The sequence below is a fragment of the Durio zibethinus genome, chromosome 19 (assembly GCF_047325235.1).
Source record: "Durio zibethinus cultivar Kanyao isolate XHJ-2024 chromosome 19, ASM4732523v1, whole genome shotgun sequence".
NCBI classification, from domain to species: Eukaryota; Viridiplantae; Streptophyta; class Magnoliopsida; order Malvales; family Malvaceae; genus Durio; species Durio zibethinus.
Genome location: NC_143180.1, coordinates 3,539,417 through 3,547,510, shown reverse-complemented (window position 1 = coordinate 3,547,510; position 8,094 = coordinate 3,539,417). Strand labels below are relative to the sequence as shown.

Here is an 8,094-nt window from a genome sequence, read left to right as displayed (position 1 = left end):
GGTTCTTAGATTTAACGCCTGCACCTCCTCCTCTAAGATTAAAGGTAAATACTTGTTAATGTCAATTAAATTTCTTTTTTAAAAAATAAATTTTATTTTAATTTTATTTGATTTATACAATTATTTTTAAATGATAACATTTAATAAATCTTAAGTTTAAAATTTAATACGTGTAATTCTTCTTCCTATACTTAAGTTACAACATCTTTTATACCAATAAATTTTTTATTTAATAAAATTATTTGATATATTATCAGTAGAGTTTGTTAATTATACAAGTGAGGTTAAAAAAATTAATATATTTTTTATTTTTTAATTAAATATTTTATTTTTAATATATTTTTAAAAATATGTGTTATCCTATTAATCATGTTTGTGAATTTTTTTATTTAATTTTTTTTTACTAAACTCAAGAAAAAAAACAATTTATTATTAATTACAAAATTCTTTTTATAAAGATTATATTAAGAAATGTCTATAGACACTCTTTTAAAATTTTCTTATATAAAAATATTTTGAAATAAAATTAATAAATTATAGGTAAGTTGGTGATTTGATGCTTTAAATTAATATACTTTTTTTTTAAATTAATAGTCTAAATACAAAACGAAAGGAAAGAGAAAGATCATCATACCGTAGCTTTTACTCGCAAGAGGCCCTAATTAATGTTCCTTTGTTGGTTTGCAATGCTTGGGCTTGGGCCAAATTTCTTAGGCGATTTGTCAGGGTTTGAAGGCCTGGTTAGGGATAAGTAATAAAATTTCAATTTGAATTTATTAAATATTATTTTATTTTTAAAAATAATTATATAAATTAATTAAATTAAATTTAAAATTGACAATGATTATTATACTTACAAAATAAAATAATTATTTGGTACTGTTCTAGGAAATTTTCTAAATACTAGAATAATATTTATTATATTATTTTTAATAAATATAATAAAAAAACAGCTAACGACAAATGCTCCATATTATTATTTGATAAAATGATAAAATAAAATATATTATATTAAAAAGAAATTTAAAAATATTCAGAATTGACACCAAATCAGCCAACTAATTGATTGTTAGAAATAAAAAAGAAAAGTGATAAAAAACAAAATGGACAATGAACCCAAAATAAGGAAAAAAATCAAATGTTGACTTGACGTGGCGTCTTTTGATTGGTCTTGTGTTAAAATTTTTGGTATTAAAATGAATCTGGCCGTAGAGGATGGAATTTTTATCCATTCTCTGTCTTTTACGCTTCAATAATGGTCGACTTTGAAAACGCGTTATTTTACATCACTCTGAAAGCGACAAGAGATCGACCGGCATGATTTGCATGTCTCAGTGGTGTCTTTTATTCTCTAAGGAAAAAATTTTCTGTCCTCAACAAATTGACACAATAAAAAAAAAAAAAAAAGATACAAACAAATTATCCAAACATCATTGTACATGATACAAGGCCGTGTTTGGATTTTTAAACTTTTTTAAAAAAACGATATATATTTAAAGATTATTGAATGTTCAAATATGATAAAAATTTTAAATTATATATGATTGTCGGTGAGGGTAAAACTTAGATTTTTTTTTTTTTACATAAAATTTATGAAATTTTTTAATAAAAATGATCTAATAAAATTAAAAAATTTAAATAGATAAATTGATAGAGTTTAATAAAAAAATTAATAATATATAAAAAAATAAAAATATCATTTATAATTCAAATTTAATAAGTACTCATTCAACAGTAAAAATTTTATTAAATTTTTAATAAAAATGCTTATCTTAAACATAAATCAAAATTTATTAATTTTTTTCAAAATTTATACACTTGATCTATATATCAAAATTTTTTAATCTATCATTTTTATTTTCAATTTTATTTTTAATATTTTTAATAAAAAATTTTATAAATTTCATCTAAAAAATTTTATTTAATTTTTTTTCTTGTTTCATGATAATTAAATTTTAAATGAATATAAAAAGAGAAAATGATGCATCAAAAGAATATGGGTTCAAATTATTTTCGAAAATGATTGATGCATTTTACATTTGAAGAGAAATTCAAAATTGGAATTTTATTTTCTTTCATTAGAAGAAAAGTTTATAAAGTATAATTATTGAATACATTGAACATTTGCTCTTTTTTAAGAAAATGAACATTACTATAACCAAATTTGTAGCAAGTAGTTTTCTTCTCAATTATCATGTTCATGCATGGATGTCAAGTAGTAGTAGTAGTAGTAATAGTAATTAGTAGTAGTAGTAGTAGTAATAGTAATTAGTAGTAGTAGTAGTAGTAGTAAAATAATAATAATAATAATAATTTTAAAAAATTATATATAATCAAGGCTCTTTTAGATTATAGTAATAGTAGTAGAAATAATAATAATAATAATAATAATTTTAAAAAATTATATATACTCAAGGCTCTTTTAGATTATATATGAATCAAATAAAAAAAACTTATCACATAAGACATGAAACATGTGATAATCACTAATAAAAGATTAATTCAATTAATAGCATCATTCTTTTCGATACGAGTGATTTAGAGTTTGAGTTTAATCAATAATCTTTTGTTGAGATTATTTTAAATGTATAACTTGTAATCAATGATCTTTAAGCTAATATACATCATTTATTAAATTAATATTCGAATATTTATTTATGTTTTTTGCTTTTATTCTCTTAATTAAAGAAAAAAACTCACTAGAGTCAAGAAAGAAAAATTTTCTTTTATAAATTAGGATTACATTCCTAATCTCGCACCAGATGGATATAGACATTTTAATTTGGCCTAAAAAAAATTAGACCCAACTGCTTACTTTAAAAAAAGAAAATATATATATGTAAAAACAACAAAACAAACATGGCCTAATTCCTAGACTTACTTCTCTTGCCACTTTTTTCTCTTGCACCAACCCAAGGACACAACTGTTAAACTAAACCACCAAACGTACGACACAAGCTTTTAACGTTCACACGGAAGGAAGGTGAGACTAAGCCGCCCTTCATAGCTGTCCTCCATTTCTACTTCAATCTTCAATTACGTTTTTGCCTATTCGAACGCTTTTGAGTCAACTTATCTACTTTCCAATCCAAATATTAATTAATTTTCATTTGTGTTGGCCTTTTCTATTCAATTCCATGAACTTTCCAAAAACAAACGTTGATCGTAACGTAACTTTCAACAGCTACAAGTTGTGGAACTCATTAATTCGACATCTTTGTTACTTTCTTTCCTTCTTCAAGTTGGGTTTTTTGGCAGTCTCTTTTCAATCTTTCCTTTGGTTACTGTCAGGTGACTTTTTCTGATTACCCTTTTGTTTATCATTGATTTTTGTTCATTGGGTTGTTACCAAATTGGGTCTATTGGTGAAGTTGCAAAGCAGTTGTGAGCTTTTTCATTTCGTATCTCAGGTTAGCCTGTTTTGTTGTAGTAGTTTCTTGTCTACTGCAATTTCTAGTTTTTGCCATTGGTCTCTTGATCATCTCTAGTTTTTGCCATTTCTACTGCAATCATTATTGTCTTTTCTAATCACTTGTCAATATTCAAGTTTCTGTCATGGAGAATCCTGGGAATTTTGGATTGATTGTTTGGATTTCATCTATGTTTTTTTTAGTTTGTCTCTCACTTGGATATAACCCTGTAGATAACTATTTGATACACTGTGGATCCTTTACAAATATATCAGTGGGTGATAGAGTATTTGTAGCTGATAATTCCAGTTCTTCATCTTATACTCTTTCAACCCCAGAGCATATTTTTGCCAATTCTAGTTCAAATTCTATCTCACTCTACTATGATTCAGCTCTGTATCAAACTGCTAGAATTTTCAATGGACCTTCCCATTACAGTTTTTCAATAAAAGAACAAGGAAGACACTGGATTCGTCTTCATTTCTTTCCTTTAGTATTCGAAACGTACAATATGAGCAAGGCAAAATTCTCTGTTTCTGCTCAAAACTTTACTCTTATCAGTGAACCTCAGTTAGGGAATGGTTCTGTTGTTAAGGAATACAGCTTGAACATTACTTCTAATAAGCTGGTTCTTACTTTTACCCCTTCTGCCAATTCATTTGCTTTCATCAATGCCTTGGAAGTTTTCTCAATTCCTGATAATCTCATTCCTAAAGAAGCCAGAACAATTGATTCAAAAGGTGGGAACAGAAATCTGTGGGAGCAGGCACTGGAGACAGTTGCAAGGGTGGATATGGGAAATACAACAGTGCTTCCACAAAATGATACCTTGTGGCGACTTTGGGTTTCAGATGATGCATATCGGACTGACAAGAATCTAGGATCATTTGTGTCAAATGTCAAAGCTGTTAATTTTACTGGAGGATTGGTGACTGAAGATTTTGCTCCTGCTTCTGTATATGGCACTGCGACTATGTTGAACTCCTCCATAGATCCTAATCTTAATGCAAACTTGACATGGAGCTTTGATGTTAGCCCTGGGTTTGATTATCTTGTTCGGCTTCACTTTTGCGATATAATGAATAAAACTACTCTGGAAAGCATCTTTGTGGAAATTTTTGTGAATACGCATTCAGCTGGTCATCTTAATCTTGGTTCTCAGACATCAAATGTTTTAGGTGCCCCATATTTTATGGATGTGTGCACAAGGGCAAGTGCTAGTGCTAAGCTTAATGTAAGCGTTGGTCCATCTAATATACTCCATTACCCAACTGTCATTCTCAATGGTTTGGAGATCATGAAAATAAACAATGCTAGGGGCAGTCTTGATGATCCTGATGTTGTTTCCTCGAGAAGGTCCAAGATGAAAGTCGTGGTTATAGTTGGCTTGGCTGTTGGATCATTTGTTGTTGTTGTTTTGGCTGCAGTTATCTTCCTTTTTTGCAGAAGAAGAAAACCAGTACTGGGGAAAGAGGAGCACTTTTCCATGAATAGGGGACGAAAAGTTCATACCACAGGAAGTAAATACTCTAATGGGACTGCCATATTTTCCAGCTCAAAAATTGGCTATCGCTTTCCTTTCATGGCAATTCTAGAGGCCACTGATAATTTTAGTGAAAATTTGGTAATTGGGGTTGGTGGTTTTGGTAAGGTATATAGAGGAGTATTGAGAGATGAAACTGAGGTTGCAGTCAAGAGGGGAGCTCCTCAATCAAACCAAGGTCTTATTGAATTCCAGACTGAGATTGAAATGCTATCTCAGTTCCGACACCGCCATTTAGTATCATTGATTGGTTACTGTGATGAACAAAATGAGATGATCATAATTTATGAGTACATGGAGAATGGAACACTCAAGAATCATCTATATGGCTCAAGTCTTCCTGGGTTGAGTTGGAGACAAAGGCTTGAGATATGCATTGGATCAGCCAAAGGACTTCACTATCTTCATACCGGTTCAGCTAAGAAAATAATACACCGCGATGTCAAGTCTGCCAACATACTACTGGATAAGAATTTCATGGCTAAAGTTGCTGATTTTGGTCTTTCCAAGACTGGTCCTGATATTGATCAGACGCATGTGAGTACAGCAGTGAAAGGAAGCTTTGGATATCTTGATCCAGAGTACTTGACAAGGCAAAAACTAACAGAGAAATCAGATGTCTACTCCTTTGGGGTTGTTTTGCTTGAAGTCCTTTGTGGAAGGCCTGTTATCGATCCATCCCTTTCGAGAGAAAAGGTGAATTTAGTTGACTGGGCAATGAAGTCTTGCAGGAATGGGAAATTGGAAGAAATTGTAGATCCTAGTCTTGTTGGTCAAATAAAAACGGCCTCTTTGAGGAAGTTTTGGGACATAACTGAGAAATGCTTGGCAGAACATGGCATTTATCGGCCTTCAATGGGAGATGTTCTATGGAACTTGGAATCTGCACTTCAAATAAATGAAGAAAAATCCAATCAAAACGGTGAATTATCTTCTCAAATCAGCCATGTCAGTGACTTGGAAACGAGTCTAGAATTCAGCAGAGCCGGTGGTTTAGACGACCTTGCTGGTATTTCAATGAGTACAGTTTTTGCTCAAATGGTGAGAGAGGAAATGAGGTAGATGAACATTACATATTGTACATGAAGAGGTGAATTCCACTACATTTCTCTTATTTCTGCACTTCACCTTGCAAAAATATATCTCAATTAGCTTTATCCCAAGGCTGCAAGTTCTTTAAAAATCAGTTAGCTAGATTTGATATTTGCATGCAGTAGTCATCTTTGTATTTTTTTTCTACAATAGTTATCTTGTTTTTTTTTTTTTTCTACTCCAAAATATTATGTCCAATTTTCTGTTTCTATAAGATGAAAATCATATAAAATTTTCAATTTCTCAATAGGTTCGAGCTAGTATTTTTCTCGACATTGTCTCTAATTAATTTAAAAGAATAAAAGCCAAATTTTATTATTAAAAATAAAAGGTAATATTTTTTTATTTTATTTTGGGAATAATAAAAATATTACAAATGTAGAAGAAAAATTCCGTAGGAAGATCAATTTTTCTAGAGCAAAACAATATATACAATGATTGTTGTACAATTGATTAATAATAATTTAAAATTATGTAAAATTAATTAAAATTTTTTACAACACTATAATTATAAATGATGAATTTTTATATAATATTTTATTATGATTAGATAATTATAATTTATAAAATTATAATAAATAAAATTATAAGTGATAATATTTCCCTCGAGCAAAAAGTAAAACAATAAAAGCATGAATTACAATAATAAATGATACAATCAAAGGATCTTATACGCAATACACCGACTATACATAACACCACGTTCTTGGAAAAAAAAAAGAAGACTTTGACAATGATCAACATGATCAACGGTTGTAAAAACTTCCATTGCGCCAATTATAGCTGGCAACGCAGACGAATCAGGAGCTGCCAACGTTACAAGGGTAGACTATTACCGTCCTACAGACATTCGTTGGCTTCAACTCTCACCATTTTCTTACAAGTCGTGGGATATTAAAAATAATGATATTGTAAAATTAAAATTAATAATAAAATATATTTTTAAATATAAATATAAAAATAATGAAGTGACTTATAATTTTTAAAAATTGTTAAAAACATTAAATTAAAGTTTATATATAATAAAAAATTTAAATTATTTATTATTTTATGAATAAATGGTTAAAAGTTATTAAAATTAATTTATGTCAAATAATTGTTATATTAAAAAAATTAATAACAGTAATATATTTACAAAATTAAAATTTAATCAAGTAATATTTAATTTTTTTTTTTGCATTTAGTTTTAAATATTATAAATTATAAAAAAAACTTTGAAATATTTAATGTTAAGAAATAATACTTATAACAATTATAAATATTATTTACCAAAATAATATTAAACATAAGAAATATAAAATATAAAAAATAAACTAATTTAATAAATACAAAATAAAAATAAAAAGCAAAAATGATTTAGAAACTAAAAATATTGATAATGGGTGATACGGTCAGGGATCCAGTGCCATGCCTTATTGGACCCTTAAGCCTTCGGTCGAAAACTATTGATCCAACACTGTTGGATACTACACTGCTTGATATCCAGATGGATTGAAACGGTGGAATTGCAACAAAATGGTGCTAAATCTCACCACATGAGGGCAACAATCAAATCCAAATGAGGCTTAGAATTTAACACCATATCAACTATATAAACTAATTATTATTTATACTATTAATTAAAAAATTATTTCATATAATATCAGTGAAAATTTTTAATTTTACAAACGAAATTAATAAAATAACACATATTTTATTTTTTAAATAAATTTTTTATTTTTAAAAATATATTATAAAAATATATATCGCATTATTAACTTTATTTATAAAAAAATTCCCTACCAATAAATTTCATATTTTCTCTTAATAAAATCTATACTAAAAAGCAACCACTGAAATCAGTCTCTCTTGTTAAAATATATATTAGTTTTAAATCCGTACCATACATGAATAACGATTATATATATACAACTCAATTATATATAATATAATTAATAAATTTTATATAAAAATAAAAAATTTCAGTGTAAAATAATGGAAAAATAAAAATATTGTAAATTAATATGTACCTATATAATATAAAGAAAAATGCTTTGTATCATATCTCAT

The 8,094-nt window shown here is 27.7% G+C and overlaps 1 pseudogene across 1 annotated transcript; it reads left to right on the top strand.

Moving 5' to 3' along the window:
* Positions 1–3,051: 3,051 nt before the first annotated feature.
* Positions 3,052–6,294, top strand: LOC111310251 (putative receptor-like protein kinase At5g59700 pseudogene; annotated as a pseudogene). Its single transcript, XR_016330327.1, has one exon. The product of XR_016330327.1 is annotated as a putative receptor-like protein kinase At5g59700 pseudogene (transcript).
* Positions 6,295–8,094: the final 1,800 nt, after the last annotated feature.